Raw genomic sequence first — 17,793 nt, 5'->3', positions numbered from 1 at the left:
TTGCATCAGCTGACATTATTAGGGAGGCAGTCTCGCAACCTAACTCCCCTCAGACAACGAAGCCAGCCACCATACCTGTCCAACCCATGGAGGAGAATATACCAAGACTCGAAGAATGGTTGTTACGTCACTTCTCATCCACGACCTTTAACACAACCAGGGAACCTTTACCTGTGATGACAGGCAAGCAGCACCACATACACTTATTGCCTGATGCCATACCTTATGCCTGTCACACGCTGACAGCAATCCCTAAACATTGGGAAGAGGAGGTAAAGGCCCAGCTTGACGAGGACGTCTGGAAGGGCATGAGAGAACCAGTCCCAGCAGGGGATACAACGGAGTGGTGCGCAAGGATAGTCGTGGTAGCCAAGAAGACGAGCCAACCTCGCCGCACAGTAGACTTCCAGTGCCTCAATGCCCACTGTCTTCGTGAGACTCATTATACACCGGCACCCTTCGACATGATTTCCAGCATCCCCATACACATGTACAAGACTACAGCGGACGCTCATTGGAGTTTCCACCAAGTGGAATTGGACGAGGACAGCCGCCCGCTCACGACCTTCATCACCCCATGGGGACGTACCATTATCGTAGAACACCCATGGGTCACTGTTCGGTTTCCGATGCCTACACGAAAAGGTTCGACGACGCCCTGCAAGACATCGCCAGAAAGCATAAATGCATCGACGACACCTTGCTATACGATCACAGCATCCAAGAGGCGTTCTGGCACTTATATGAATTCTTGTCAACGTGTGCCTCTGCAGGTATTATGCTCAAGCCCGAGAAGTTCAAATTCTGCAAGAGAGAGGTTACCTTCGTCAGGTACCACTTGGGATGGGAGTCATACAAGACTGCAGACAAACGACTAGGTGCCATTTGTAACTTCCACATGCCAGAGAAGCCCTCCATCACTGATATTAGGTCGTGGTTCGGATTCGTGAATCAGTTAGCCCCCCTTCCTTGCAATGGCGCCCATCATGGAGCCCTTTAGGGACCTCCTCAGAAAGCCCACGCAGAAAAACGTCTACTGGGACAGCCAGCTACGTAGCAAACTCCAGCAGGCTCAAGAGGTTATCTGTCAATTAGCCAAGGACGGCTTGGCATATTACGACAAGATGTGCCCTACGATAATCATAATGGATTGGAGCAAGGAAGGCATTGGTTTTGTCGTCCTTCAGCAGTATTGTGCTTGTCAATCAGCTGACAACCCCTTTTGTTGCAAGGGCGGCTGGCGTCTTGCCCTATGTGGCAGTCGACACCTCACCCCCTCTGAAGTAGGGTATGCCCCTGTGGAAGGAGAAGCCCTTGCAGTCACCGGTGCTTGCGGAAGGCCAGGTTGTTCCTACTTGGGTGCCCTAATCTCACCATCATCACGGACCACCATCCACTGGTCAAACTGCTGAGTGATAGGGCTCTTAAGGACGTCATCAACCCAAGATTGTTTAACCTGAAGGAGAAGACACTCCAGTTCAAGTTCCACATCAAATACCTGCCCAGAAAAAGGAACACTGCCGCGGATTTTCTCTCAAGGTACCCGACCATGCAAGCACCCCACAAAGCTTCCGACGTGGATTTGGAGGACGACATTCAAGTGGCAGTGGCATGCGCAACCGTGGCCGCTTTGGAACCAGACATCATCGTCTTGGATGAAGACTGCGTCAGGAGCGCTGCGTCTAACGACCCAGTGTATCAGCTCTTGCTTGCTAGGGTTGCAGCAGGCGATTGGCCCCAACAGAAGTCACAAGAACTGTCCTGCCTTCGTCCTTTCTTCAGCGTTCGGGATCGGCTAGCCATCAATCAGGATCTGGTGACATACTTGGTGGACCAAGGATGCATACGTTTGGTTGTCCCCGAAGATTTACGTCATCAGGTAGCCGCTAACCTACACGCAGAACACCAAGGCCTCGACTCTATGCTTAGAAGAGCCAGGCAGTCAGTTTACTGGCCAGGGATAGAAGGAGACCTTCAGCATCGCCGTGCCCAATGCACTTCATGTGATGAACACGCCCCTTCACTGCCTCCCGAAGAAATGATGCACACGCCGCCAGCAGAATACCCCTTCCAGCAAGTCGTCACAGATATGTTTCAAATAGAAGGCAATGTATACATGGTATATGCAGATAGACTAACTGGTTGGTTAGAAGTAGCTCACTTCCCCAGTGGCGCCACGTCCAACAAAATAAGCAATTACCTTCGAACCTACTTTTCACGTTGGGGAGCCCCAGAACAAACGTCGACTGACGGAGGTACTAACTTAGCCAGCGAGGAGATGGAGGCCTTCTTTAGGAGATGGGAAGTCAAGGGCCGTCTGTTGTCAGCCTAGTATCCCCAGTCCAACGGCAGGGCAGAAGCAGCTGTCAAATCGGCAAAGAGGCTACTCCGAGAAAACACATCAAAAGCTGGAGCCCTTGAGCCAGACAAGACGGCCCTGACGATACTCCAGTATCTCAACACACCCCTCAGGGAGATTAATAAGTCGCCATCTCAGCTTGCAATGGGTCGCCAGCTGCGTGACGGGGTACCGATGGCTAAAAGACACCTGTTAGTAGACAGGTATTGGAAACGGACAATACGTCGAAGGGAGCTACAGGTGGCAAAATCGCATGAGGCTATGCGCGCCCTTGATACCATCAGGATACTGCCGCCCATCAAACTAGGTACCCATATACGCATACAAAACCAAACTACTAAGCAGTTGGACAGAACGGGCGTAGTATCAGAAACTAGGTCCTATCATCAGTACACAGTCAAGCTCAACAGGAGTGGCAGGCTCTCAAAAAGGAACAGACAACACTTAAGAGTCATTGCTCCACCCCCTAGCGCACCTGTGTCTCCTCAGCACGACACCTCAGCGAGCCCTACGCCCATAGAACCAGTAACACACCCCATGCAGGAGCCCGGCATCATTAGTAGGCCAAAAAGGGCCGCCAGTAGACCCAAGTGGCTCAAGGACTTCATATAATACTGCTATTATTTGTTGTTTGCACATGTATGCAATCGTACAATTGTATCAAGAATTGCTATTTTTCAAGAAATCATATTATTTCTTTTGTCTGTATATGCATTACGTGTAGTATTTGAATGCCACCAAACAGCATACTCAGTGTATGTAACTGTGTGTTTTGGTATTCAAAAGTTTAAAAAAAAATGTTTTTCTCTCATCTCTCATTAACATTATCATAGTGACATTTGCCCCTTTAATTTTTGCCATGTTTATGTATAATCTTGAGGGGGGATGTACGATATGTTCCTGTAATGCACTGCCGAGCATGGACTGGCAACATGTTTCCGAGTCAGTCGGCTTTCTGGTCTCTCACAATAAACTTGTCACCAAGATGTCGTCTCATTGCAAACCCAACACGGGTGGTTTGAGCAGCAACTTGAAGGTTGTCAAGGGGGAGTTAGGCGGAGCTCCTTCAGTGATCATCCGATGATGATCCTTAACAGTAGTGCAACAATGGGGTCGTCCTCCACTTTTTACAATGAATTTATCATGTTTCCTCGTTCTCTCTGTTGTTGTATCCCTCTATACATGGTTGTTTTATTTACGCTAAGCTGCCGAGCAATATCTACGATAGAAACGTTAGTCTTACGCAAGCTAATGGTTGTGGTGTGGCTGCCTGTTGCCCATCTGATCGGTACAAGCAACGAGACAGTTTAAACTTTCCTGCCTGAATGTGGAGTCACACGATAACATACGACGTTATGAGATTTTTTCTTTTTTGTTTTTGACAACGATAATGGTTGAATTCTTTCTTTCTTTATTTATGTATAATTTCATTGATGATTATTCAATATTATTTTATTAGTCAATAAGCTTTTATCTGGATTCGAAATATAGTTTCTTCTTTGACTCTTTTGCCCAATCGTCTGAAGTGAAATCTTTCAAAATGTTTCGTCATTTTTCGTAATATGAATTTTTCACTCACCATTCTTTTCTATATTGTTAACCGTATGATTAATAACCAAAACCGAATAAGAAAATTACATTTCCTTGTAAATATCAAAAGAACAAATTACTGTTAGGTGAATGAAAACTTCTGGAACATGTTGCAAAACATTTTTGAGTGACTTACATGAAGGAGTTAGACCTGAATTTAAGCAAAACTGAATTGATGGGAGGAAAGTGATTAAAATAAATGATAAGAGATTGGGACAAAAAGGCATGAAAAAGGGAAATACATGAAAAATTTTTATGTTGTGAAGATGTAATTGAAAACCTTGAACATTTCCAACTTTATTGCCAAGAATCAAGAATATTAGGAATAAATATAGCTTCCTCTAGCAGCCACATAAGGAAGATAAAGAATAACTAATAGCCAACCTCTAACTATTCACAGATGTGTCCAAAGAGGAAACTGAACATAGGAAAGAATTTACCCAAAATATACTTTAACATGCACAACCAAAAGCAAAACAGAACATGCAAGAGAGCCTTTTCATTCGCAAATTCCACTTCTAATACTACTACTACTACTACTTCTAAAGAAGAAATTTGCAAAACAAATAAAAGAACTTAAAAATCTGAAAATAACAGAAAAGTCCACCAAGACATACCTCAAATACAGAGAAAGTAAGCTAATCCCAAAAGACAGAAAAGTCAAGTCAGCTGGAAGAAACAGTTAATGAAGCAAAAGTGAACATCCTGGAGAAGACAACAAAGAGAAGGTTAATGCAAGGAAAGTAAGATGAGATAGAGGCAGTATGGGTCATCAAAGAAATAAAGAAAGAAATAAACCAAAGAATAATATTTAACAAGCTAAACAGGAAGGCCTCAAGACAGAAGAACAGAAACGTTATGAAGAAGCATACTATAAACAGAAACAGACAGTACAGATACTGATAAAGAAAGCATATGAAGAATAAGAAGAAAAGGCTAGGATAGAGCAGTGGTTCTCAATCTTTTTTGAGTGATGGCACCCTAACTAATGTAATCATTACCATGGCACCCCTTCTTCACCATCCCACCATATCGCATGAACTAAACTTCATATTTAATAAATAAAATTATTTTCCATACTAACTTCACACACACACACACACACACACACATATTTAAATAATATAAATATTATTTTATATACTACATACATATATATATATATATATATATATATGTATGTACATATATATATATATATATATATATATATATATATATATATATATATATATATATATATATATATATATATATATATATATATATATATATATATATATATATATATATATATATATATATATATATATACTGTATATATGTGTGTGTGTGTGAACATATTGAGTAGACACACTGATAATTATATGAAGACCTCTGCAAACCTTTTTTTTTTTTTGCAAATGTTCACTGAGATGATCTAGCCAAGACAAAACTCATGACAACCTTGTGGCACCCCTAGGCACTGTCTGTGGCACCCCAAGGTGCCACGGATACCAGTTTGAGAATCACTGGGATCGAGGTAATGAATTATAGAAACAGTCATAGAAAAACATGGGATTATATAGATATGCTGAGGGGTAAGACCACCTCAGATAAAGAATGGATCAGGATATATATTAAGTCTTGGTTGACTGTGGCCAGCAGTGGAGAACTATGTGCTGGCCTGTCAGTGTACTTCTGTTGCAGATGCATTTGTGTCTACGTTGGAAGTTTGCTCAGCAGGATACAAAGAGTTATTTGATCATGATCCAAGTGCATGGAGACAGTGTGATCTTTTGAACACTGAACCGATGCCGCCTGAAGTGTCCAGGTTCCATTGAGGTATGTGCGTGTGTTTATATGCGCTCTCCCGTGGTATATTATCAGAGAAACAGACACTCGATGAGGGAGACTGCTTCAATCTTGGGTGGTTGATATGTGCTTTTAGCCTGGTATAGTGTTTAAGAAAACTGCCACTATGAAGATACATTATTCATGACCATAGAAAAGTAAGTCAGATCGCCCAGTGACACATATCTTTTCCAGACTTTAGAGGGAAATCCCCCGGTTGGGAGGCAGTGAAATTGATCGATGTCTGCATGATGAATTTTCCCATTTAATTCTCCAGTGTGCATTTTTCTGTTTTGAATACAAATGTTAACTAACACCATTTCAGGTTTTAATATATGATATGATTCTTTCAACAGGAATTCTGCTTTCGTCCTGAGAGGACGAATATTAGGAAGTAGTGTTTATTCTTTACATACTATATGACATTTGTTGTGGTCTAGAATAATCATGACCTTATTACTGTATTTGATGACCAGGGTGTTATTCACTAGTATTGCTTGGTACAGAATTATTAATAGGCTTGTTTGTGAAACAGTATTTCCTCTAGTTATGAATTCCATTTATAGGGGGTGTGAATCACTCCATTTCATGACCGTAGCTTTTGCTGAGTTATTTCGTTGAATTTGTCAATAAAGTCTAGTTTCGTACTTGGGTGTTTAATTCCAGTTGGCCTTTGTTTAAAGACAGATTCAGTGACAGGAGTTGCCATGAGAGAAGGGATTTACTGACCCAGGGGAGCCACTGCTACCAGAGGCATCTTAGGAAAGTAAGATGATTGATTCTGTTCTTAAAACAGATACAGCAATAAAAGATGGCCCTATTTGACCTGGGGATAGGGCCATTTAACATATAAAAAACAAGAGATTAAGGAAGAAACTTTAGCAAAAGATCTTGTAAAATTTTGGAAAACAGTATATCAAAAGAAATTTGGAATGAGAGCATGAGAGAACAGTATAAATGTGGCATGGAGGAGATAATACAAAGACCAGTGGAGAAATTAGAACAAAATGAACAGCATATGTTGTTCCACATATCACTGGAAGAACATATGGATGGAGTATTCGACCTAGCCCTAATAATTAAGCCCATGGAAGAGATAACTATAACCGAAGATATGAAAAAACCAACTAGAGAAAATGAAAACAAATAAAGGGCCAGATGGGATAAAACTAGTTCTATTCAAACTATTTTTACAACGCCCCACCTTTAGAAAGGAATTAGTGGAATGTTTCGATAGTCTACTGAAAGGTATGAAAGGTCTTAGGCCAATAGAACTAACTAGTGTGTCATATAAAATATCTATGGTGATCTTGAAGACCAAAATAGAAACACGTATTAGAATCATGGGGAAGATGCATGAAGTTCAATCAGGTTTTACTGTACAAAGAGGAATTGATGACTTGTACATTCCGGAATACTGCATACAAGAAACAAAGAAGAAAGGGCCTCTTAGTTGTAGAATCTACGGATTTCCAGGGAGCATTTTATTCAATGGAGAAGAAAAAGCTTATTGAGGTCATGATGAAATATGGACTACATGCAGAGGTAACAGGTACATAACAAAGATACATATAAATGACAAAAAAACTGTCTCAACACTTTAGAACAAGGAGAACCAAAAGCAACAAATGGTATAAGACAAGAGTGTAATGGATCAACCATGTTCTTCATGTTAGTAACCTACCTGATCATCGAAGAACTGGAAAATATAACTGAAGGATTTGGAAATGAAATTATAAGAATCGTGGCACTGTTACACGCAGACGGCGGATTAACCTTAGAACACTCACTGTTAGAAATATAAAAAAACCATAAGAATTCTTATGGAAACAGAAAGTGAATGTGTCCTAAACACAAATAAGGAAAAAAAATAATATATTAATATTTAACAATTGGTAGAGCATTGACGACTTAGAAAATGTGCAGCACCTTGGAGGAATTATTATTATTATTATTATTATTATTATTATTATTATTAAAAAGGATGGCTGTATTATGCGAATTTATCTTATATAGTGTCTTTTTATCTTCCTTATGATTCGCTTTTCAGGCTCAGCGATGTTAGTCAGCAACTGGCCGATATTCATGTTGGAAAAGGATAGTGTGCGGAATGCGGGAAGTCTTTATTAAAATATCCAATCAGAAATCGTTCGTCATCTGGATTCAGGTTCTATTTCAGGTTCTATTTCAGGTACCGTCGACATGTTTCGACCAGCTCGTTGGTCATCCTCTGGACGTGGTTGTAGAAGGTCTGAAGAAACGCAATGCAATGCAATGAGGGGGGGATAGGATAGAGTGAGGGTTCGATTACAAATCGATTTAAACCCCTAAGGGTCCCTCGGAAGGAAAATAAGGTTTGGAAGGGGGTAGAAGCGGGGTGAAATGAAGGTATAAGGGGAAGGATAAAAGAATGGGACAGACCCATTTGTCATTGTGTGTGTAATGTGATGTTTGTGGTTCTTTATGGTAATGTTGATGTTGGTTCGATCAGTTGAGTGACGTGAAATAATTGAAAACTGTGTTAGGAGGCTTGAGAAGGTTTTACTAGTTTAAGGTTCCAATATTGGATCGTCCTCCCTCTCTCCCTCCCTGCAGGGGGAGGGGGACTAAGACCACGGTGCTATACAGAAGTTAGGTATGTGCTTATGTTAGTATGTTAGTTTTTTTTCGAGCTCTCTTCCCGATGGATCGGCAGTTGCAGAGTGTTAGTTTCCAGAGTGGGTGCTGTGAGAGTCTAACTACTATTGGTGCAAGATAGGAGCCACCTGGGACGAGTGCTATAGGAAAGGAGTGCTCTTTTTTTGGTTTATTTTTGCAGTTTTCTTGAGATTAAGTGTTCCAGGTGGCAGCAAGGTGAAACTTAATTCTATTTCTAATTCTATTCATAATCCTAACCTTAACCACTAAACTTAACTCTAGTGTTAATCAGGGACTTAGTAACTGTAGTTTTGTCGGGAGAGGGTTGAAGATACCAGTGTATAATGACACTGGTATTTCCAGATCGCCTCCTTTCCCTTAGTCTTTTTTTTTTTTTTTGTTGGGGGGAGGGTTGAAGATACCAGAGTATGGTAGTTCTGGTATTTCCAGGTCACCTCCTTACCCTTACGTTTTTTTGCTTTTTGTTTGCGGGGGCGAGCTAGCTAAAAAAGTTCCTGAGGCACAGGTGCTCGGGTTGGTATTTATAGGGGGGATTCTTGATCGGTGCTGAATTATGATTGGCTGCCCAGGGCAGGTAATCTCGGGCGGAGCCTTCTCTCCCAAGTTGATGTTCGGGACTCGTCTTGCGTGCAAGCGGCGTTGTAGTGCTGGGGATGAATGGGAGAATTTCGATCCTCAGATGCCGAATTTTGATTCCCTCATCCGCTATGGGGGTCGCTCGGTGCAGGTCTCCTGGCTGCCTTGTGGAGGAGAAAGGTTTCCTGTGTAATGTTGAGGGTTGGTTTCTCCTTCCCAATGTGCAATGCTTCCAAGAGGCGCAGGCGGCGGTGGTCGGTAGTTTGGTCAATTATTTCGATGTTCGTGATTATGTCTTTTCTTGCTATTCTCTGGTTATGGACAGTCCTGGCATGGTTAAAGATGGCCCCTCTCTTGGGAGTGGCAGGAAATCCTCTTGGAGAAACGCATGGTGGTCATACCGATGTAAGAACCGAGGCATCCTCGGACGGGGCATGAGTACTGGTATACCACGTTGGTTTTCTTCAAGGGGTCCTGCTGAGGGGGGGCTGGATTGTTACGCATAACCAGGCTGCTCGTCTTTTTGCTCTTGTAATAAATAACCAGATGTATATTTTTGTTGGAGTCAACAGGGCTGGCATTATTCTCGATGATGTTTTTGAGGGCGCGTTCGTCTTCTTTATATTTATAATGAAATTGTCCTTTATAGAAGAGCTCTATGCGTTCAGGGGCATCGGGGTGTTGTTCCTGACGGTACCATTTATCGATGTTCACCTTGATAGACTCTTCTATATTCCGGTTTGGGTGTCCATTGTCGACGAGGGTCTGGGCTACACGTTCTATTTCTCTGTGTGTGTCGTTCCAGGAGGAGCAGTGTGAGAGGGCCCTCCTGACGTAGGCGCTGATGGTGGAGCATTTATACCTCTCGGGCCACTCGTTCACCCCGTTCATACACATGCCCAGGTTCGTGCGTTTCGTGTGGACCCTCGTAGAGAAAGAGGCCTCTCTCTGTTCCACAAGGACGTCAAGGAAGGGGAAGCGGCAGTTTTGGCTGTGCTCGATCATGAAACTGAGGCAGCTATGGTTGTGGAATGCACGCCTCAGGTTTTCGATCTCCTCTTGCAAATTGGCACTGACGAAGGTATCGTTGATGTAGAGCACGTACATCCTTGGTTGGTGTATGTCTTCGAATACCCTTTGCTCCACAGTGCCCATATAGAAATTGGCGAAGAGGACTCCAAGGGGAGAACCCATTGCCACCCCGTCGATTTGGGTGTACATATGGCCACGATGGTTGGAGAAAGGGGTCTTTTTGGAGCAAATTTCCAGGAGGGCACGGAGGGCATGCTTAGGCCATCATCGAGAATAATGTCAGCCCTGTTATTATTATTTACTACAAGAGCAAAAAGACGAGCAGCCTGGTTATGTGTAACAATCCAGCCCACCCTCAGCAGGACCCCTTGAAGAAAACCAACGTGGTATACCGGTACTCATGCCCTGTCCGAGGATACCTCGGTTCTTACATCGGTATGACCACCATGCGTTTCTCCAAGAGGATTTCCTGCCACACCCAAGAGGGGGGCTATCCTTAACCATGCCAGAACTGTCCATAACCAGAGAATAGCAAGAAAAGACATAATCACGAACATCGAAATAATTGACCATACTACCGACCACCGCCGCCTGCGCCTCTTGGAAGCATTGCACATTGGGAAGGAGAAACCAACCCTCAACATTACGCAGGAAACCTTTCTCTTCCTCAGAGTGTTATTGCGTCAATTCTTGTAATTTAACTTTTCATGTTATTTGTATTTACCTGTCCTGTGTCACATTAAGAACAATTGACCTCATGTCACGTGTATCCTATTGTATGCCTTTGTATGACGTCCGCACGCCACTTTATAAGCGGCCTGCTTTCCCAATAAACCAGCAGTACATGTCCACCTGCTCATTATTTTGCACCTCTTATAGTGGTGACCCCAGAGTGGTTCCCAGAGCCATTAGCGGACTCATACGGCGACCTAGTCTTGGCTCCATGAACTACCCCACGCCCTTAATGGACTAAAAATGGCGCTTTAACAAAGCGTTCAGGCGTGCTGACTCTCGTCGGCAGATCACCAGCATCATTAGCGGACCCATACGGCGCGCTCCCAAGTGTGTATTGATGCGAGTAACCCACTCCAAGTAAGAGGGCAATAGTGAGTATGGACGCGGACATTCCCTCCCACATACAATTAACTGCGAACTTCGCGGACTTGGACATCTTCCTCGCGCACAACCTGCCCGCGCCCGCGCCCTACCCCACGCCAAGGCTCGCTTTCTCCTCCATGCCGGTACCCACTCCCCTCGCACTGCCTGTCCTGACGGAACAAACTAAGTCCGCCCTCGCCATAAAGCTGCCGCCCTTCATGCACAGCAACCCATCATCATGGCTCTACAAGGTCGAGGGGCAGTTCAGGCTGGCAGGACTTATCGATGAGGTGCTGTGGGTGTCTGCTGCACGTCCCGTCACCTACCAAAATCTGAAAACCTCTCTCGTCGAGACCTGCTCCCTGCCAGTCTTCGAGAGGGCTGCCTGCGCCCTTGACCTCGTGAACAACCCTCGACATGACCAGAACCTCCTGGAGACATGGGGCATGATCCAGGACCTCCTCACCCTTCCCGAGACGGACGGCAGCGGCAGGCAGCCGGAGATAAGCCTGTCTAGGGAGATCTTCCTCCGTCAGCTCCTCCCAGAGGTTCAGACCCAGATCCTCGAGCCTTATACAATGCCACTCAGGGACCTGATCAGGATGGAGCAGCAGCTGACAGGACTCCACAAGAGCAGCAAAGTGGGCATCCATGCCTGCACACCCCATCAACTCCCTCCAGCCAGAGGAAAACGCAGAGGAGGAGATAAGCGCCGTCACCAGGCGGCGGCCAACCTACCATCACAAGAAGCACCCACCAGGGCCTTGCTACTACCACCAGTGGTACGGCAAGGACACCCGGAACTGCCAACCCCCTGCTCTTTTGCCCATCCAAAAAACGGGGGAGGCGGCGGCCAACAGAACAGGCCGCCTTGGCAGCAGAGGAACCCAGGAGCCCAAAACCAGTAGGTTTTTACGTCCGCGACACCATTTCCGGCAGGATGATGTTGGTCGACACTGGGGCTGTACGATCAGTGTTCCCGCCATCCAGAGAGGACCGCAAACGCCCGCCAGACCCGGCTGCCTCCCTGATGGCTGCCAACGGGTCCCCCATCCTCTCCTACAGCACCAGGCTCCTGTCAATCTCCATCCTTGGCCAGAGGTACAGGTGGAACTTCATAGTCGCGCACGTGAGGACCCTACCCCTGGGCGCGGACTTCCTCACCCACTTCGGTCTGGCAGTCAACGTCGGTCGCAAGCACCTGTTGGACACCGACTCCTGCCAGTCCCTCCCTCTGGCAACAGGCACCAGCATGCCCGACATCTACTCCATCGCCCCGCACCAGTATGCCCAGCTGCTGAAGGAGTTCCCTGACGTCTTCAAACCCGAACTGCTTCAGGTGCCCGGGGCCCCTGCAAAGCATGGAATCTACCACCACATCAAAACAAAGGGCCCCCAACGCACGCAAAGTTCTGGAGGCTCCCCCTTGGCGCCTTCAGGAGGCCAAGGACGCTTTCGCCGAGATGGAGCATATAGGCATATGCAGGAAGGCCTCCAAACATGCAGGATCTCACGGCCTCCTTTCACGAGGCCAAAATATTTTCTAAACTAGACCTTTTGAAGTCATACTTTCAGGTACCAGGTGCTCCAGAGGACACCCCCAAAACCGCCATCATCATGCCCTTCGGGTCCTACGTCTTCGCCTTCTCCACCTTCGGCCTGAGGAACGCGGGGACAACCTTCCAAAGACTAATCAACAGCATCCTGGGGGACCTGAACTTCTGCATCTGTTATGTAGATGACATTCTAATTTTTTCCAGATCCCCCAGAGAACACCTGCGGCACACCCGAAAGGTCCTGCAATGCCTGCAGGAGAACGGCCTCGTCATCAGGTTCGATAAATGCACCTTTAGCGCCGAAAGAGTTGACTTCCTGGGCCACGAGATATCCCCGGGGGGCGTCCGTCCACTTGCATCGAAAGTCGCAGCCGTTACCAGGTTCCCCACCCCTACCTCCGTCAAGGCCGTACAAGAATTCCTCAGGATGGTCAACTACTACAGGAGGTTCATCCCAGGGGTCGCGCACACCATGGCCCCCCTGACATAGATCCTGAAGGGCTACCCGAAGACCTTAGTTTGGGGACCCGACCAGGGAACTTTGCGCAGTGTATCGGGCGGTACGTCACTTCAAGTTCCTCCTGGAGGGTACGCCCTTCACAATCTGGACGGACCACCAGTAGCTAGTCCATGCCTCCACAAAGCAGGGGGACGCATGGTCTTCCAGGCAGCAGCGGCATCTTGCGGCTATCGCGGAGTTCACCTGCACAATCAAGTACCTCCCCGGCAGGAGGAACCCTGTAGCAGATGCCCTCTCGAGGATCGAGCGCAACGCAGTGCAACTCGGGATCAACTACGAGGACCTCGCCCAGGAGCAGACCGACCCAGAGGTTCCAGCCTACCGCACTGCCATCACGTCACTCAAGCGGAAGGATGTGCCCCTCGCCCCTGGGGGACCAACACTGCTGAGCGACGTAAGCACCTGCCAAACACGCCCCCCTCGGTACCCACTTCCTGCCGCCGTCAGGTGTTCGACCTTATCCACGGGCTGTCCCACCCCTCCGGCAGGACGACGGCAAAGCTGTTGGCAGAGAAGTTTGTCTGGCATGGTATGCAGAAGGACACGACAGCCTGGGCGAGACAGTGCATCTGGTGCCAGACCAGCAAAGTGGAGTGGCACACCAAGACGGGGGTGGGCAAGTTTCCCCAACCGGAGAGGCGGTTCGGACACATCCAGGTAGACGTGGTAGACCCCTTTCCCCCATCAGGCAGGGCCAGATATCTCCTGACAATCGTCGACCGCTCCACCAGGTGGCCTGAAGCGATGCCCATGCAAGAAGCCACTGCCAGTGCATGTATTGAGGCCCTCCTCTCCAGCTGGATCAGCCAGTTCGGTGTCCTGGGCCACATAACCACCGACAGGGGTCCTGCTTTCCTGTCCGAGCTGTGGTCCGCCCTGGCATGCCTGCTGGGGGCCTCTCACCACACCACCACCGCCTACAACCCCACAGCCAACGGATTGGTGGAAAGATTCCACAGGTCCCTGAAGGCGTCCCTCATGGCCTGCTGTACCACCGAGGATTGGAAGTACCAGCTGCCTTAGGGTCCTCCTCGGGCTGAGGACCGCCCCCAGAGCCAACGGCGACCCGTCTGCAGCAGAAAAAGTCTACGGGGAGCCCCTCATAGTCCCGGGTGAACTCATCGTGGGAGATCGCCACAACCTGTCAGTCCTGAGGCTCCGTGACACGGTCAGAAAGTTCGCCCCCTGCCAGCGGACGTATACCGATAGGACAACACCTTTCATGCCTCCCGGCCTGTCCTCCACCACCCACGTCTTTGTCAGGAACGACACCGTCCACCTGCCCTTAACCAGGCCCTACCAGGGCACCTTCCGTGTGCTGGAGCAGAACACCAAAGCATTCTGGCTGGCCATGCATGGGAAGGACAACTGGGTGTCTCTTGACTGCCTCAAGCCCGCCCTGTTGGAGGAAGTCGTCGACGATACCACGCAGTGCCCTCCACAGGGACCGTCGCCCCAGCAGCCAGCCAAACCCGAAAGAAAGTCGCGTGGCTGCCCCCGGAAGCACCCAGACAGTGCTGCAGCCAGCCGCTCCCACTCACACCGCACCCCTCAGCTGACTTCGCGGAGCTGTGGCACTCTCCAGCAGCTCACCAGATACCTAGTGTGATCAGACGCTACTCACGTCTGGGGGGGGGAGTATTGTAAAGTCCCCGCTCAATGGGTTTTCTATGGTGAACCTCCCGTTTTCTATGGTGCCTTTCCTACAAGCCTGGGTCACGCTAAACAGCCACCTTTTATCTATGTAAATACGTATCTATTACTGATTTATTTTTCCTGTTTTCGTTGTACATGTGTCAGAGTATTATTGCGTCAATTCTTGTAATTTAACTTTTCATGTTTTTATATTTAACTGTCCTGTGTCACATTAAGAACAATTGACCTCGGGTCACCTGTATCCTATTGTATGCCTTTGTATGACATCCGCACACCGCTTTATAAGCAGCCTGCTTTCCCAATAAACCAGCAGTACATGTCCACCTGCTCATTATTTTGCATCTCTTATAAGGGCAGTCAGGATGGATTTAAAAATTATAAAAAACCTAGAAGGAAAAGGACTGGGTAAAGAAGAAGGCGCTTACCCGATAATCCACCAAGCAACTTTTGCTTTCTCATCAGCCTGTCCTACCCACTTTTCAAAAGAAAAGAATAGTTACGCAGATAAAATACCTAGATGTGACAATCAACAACACAAAAGACTCCTTCAGAAGACAAATTAAAGCAAAGCAGTTGGAAAACATGGCTGATGCAGTCATTACTAAAAACTTTAGTAGGGTGGAGATAGGGAAGTTGTACTGGGAGGAACTGATGATGTCATCTTTCTTGTATGCCATGGAAGCAATGAAACTCTACAAGAAACATATAAATGAACTGCAAAAACAGATAATCAAGTGTGCAGGACAATACTGAAGGCTCCAAGGCACACAGCAAGTTGTGCTTTAAGATCTGAAATAGGAGCCTCCTCCTGCCACATATGGAATACACTTGAGAGTGATGGAATAGGCTCCTATATGAGATAACCACAGACCAACATGACAATAAGAAAACACCTTGGATTCTACAAATAAATGAGAATCTGAAAGAGTAACCATGAACTTAAGCATATTTGAACCAATTAAGGTTAAACAGTTAAAGGAAATGATAAATGACTGGAACAAAAAAGCATAGCTAGGAGAAATGAATGACAAGACAGCTTTAAAAATCTATAGGAATTTTAGGGAAAACATAGGAGATGTAGAATAATACTGAATAAACAATGCTGATCAGTAGGGCTAGATTAGGCACACTAGAATTAAACGATAGGGACAGGTTAAAAGGGGAAGATACAAAATGTTTGTTCTGTGAAAAAATAACTGAAAACTTGGAACATTTCTTACTTTACTGCCTATCGTATAGTGACAATGACAATGGGCTACAAATAGATATATATTCGTGCAGCACTCATGTTTAGAAAATACAGGGGGACTGATAGCTAACATCTTACTATTTGCCGACCTATCGAAAGACTAAATTGAAAATAGGAAGGAATTTATGAAAAACATATGGTATTACAGAGACAAAAACAAACAAACAGAAGCAAAGGAGAAATAGAACCAGCAAAGGGAGATGTTTCAACCAAGGAGGAGTTTCAACAGAGTACCTCGTCGATTACTACTGTTAATACTACTGCCACTAAATGCAGGATTAAACATACATTTAATAATCCGGTCAAATTAGGAAAAATAAATGAAAAAAAAAATTATAATAAGCCGAAAATTGGTAAACGACTTGTTTAGACACTTAGAAATGACATATCAAAAGGATTAATCCACCCTGAGCTTCGTCCGCCGTCTTGGAAAATGGCCGCCAAATTTCAGTTTTTCGCTATTTCCGTGAAAACGGTTGGTCTGACGAAAAAAATCTGTTGAATACAAAATTAAATAAAATCATATTTTCTACAAAACATATTCCATGCATATTTTCGCTATGAATGATCACTTTAATGATATTCACAGTTTTTTACCCTTATTCAATTCTGCACCTATCCTGACAGGATTTATTCACGTCCTTTTTGTTGTGTATCACTAATTTTTTCCTATTTTTTTCACACAGTTTGGTACTTTATTATAAGGCTGATTTATATCTCTTTTATTTCAGAATATAGTTCAATAATGGAGAGAATCATAGAAGAAAAAAGATTATGACCACTTTGTGAAGACAGCTTAATAGAAAGTGAAACTGTCAGTGTTAAGAAAGGCATTTCAACACTTGTTGAAGCAAGTAAGAAAAGAGGAGATGATAAATGGCACGAGTGGGCTAATTTATCAGCTGTACATGTGAATATTAAGTGCATAAAAGACTATACTAGAGAAAGAGTATTACAGCTGCTAATAGAAAAGACTCAATTGACCAACAGAAAAAAAGGTTGCCTATTAAACAGAATCTAAGACCAAAACAAACTGAATTTGATTTCAAGAAAAACTGTTTATTTTGACTTGAAGTTTGTTGTGAAAAAACAGAAAAGAAAAAACCTTTCAATAGACGGGAGACAGTTAGTGAAGTGATGACCTTAGACTTTGGTAAAAATGTGTTGGATAAAGCTAACGACCGTAATGATGACTGGGGCAACAAAATAAAAGTTGTGGTAGTTGGTGTTCGGTGTTTAGTTACAGAACAAGCTAGATATCATGGATCATGCTGCGGTAAGTTTTTTCTGTGAAGAAGTAGCAGTTAAATCAATCAGGCAAACTACGTGGACGACCTAAGGATGAAGATATAGTAACTGGTTTGGAGAAACTTTGTTCCTACATGGAAGATAGATAGTAAAGACTACCAGTTTACTTTGCAGGAATTGCTGAATGTGATGCATCAGAACCAATCCTGCAAGATAAGTGCAAAATATCTGAGAACCAAATTAGAAGAAAAGTATGGAAGTCATATAATCATAACTACCCTCCAAAAAAAAAAAAAAAAAAAAAAAAAAGACACCCGTAGTATGTTTTCGCAATTCAGGACATAAATTGCTAAATAATTCTTGGTATAACGAAAGACTGCACGGTGAGAAAGAAGAGCGATTGAGGATTGTTAGAACT

This window comes from Macrobrachium rosenbergii, chromosome 37 (genome assembly GCF_040412425.1).
Source record: "Macrobrachium rosenbergii isolate ZJJX-2024 chromosome 37, ASM4041242v1, whole genome shotgun sequence".
NCBI lineage: Eukaryota > Metazoa > Arthropoda > Malacostraca > Decapoda > Palaemonidae > Macrobrachium > Macrobrachium rosenbergii.
The sequence above is the reverse complement of the archived record's forward strand: the minus strand, read 5'-3'. Positions refer to the sequence as shown.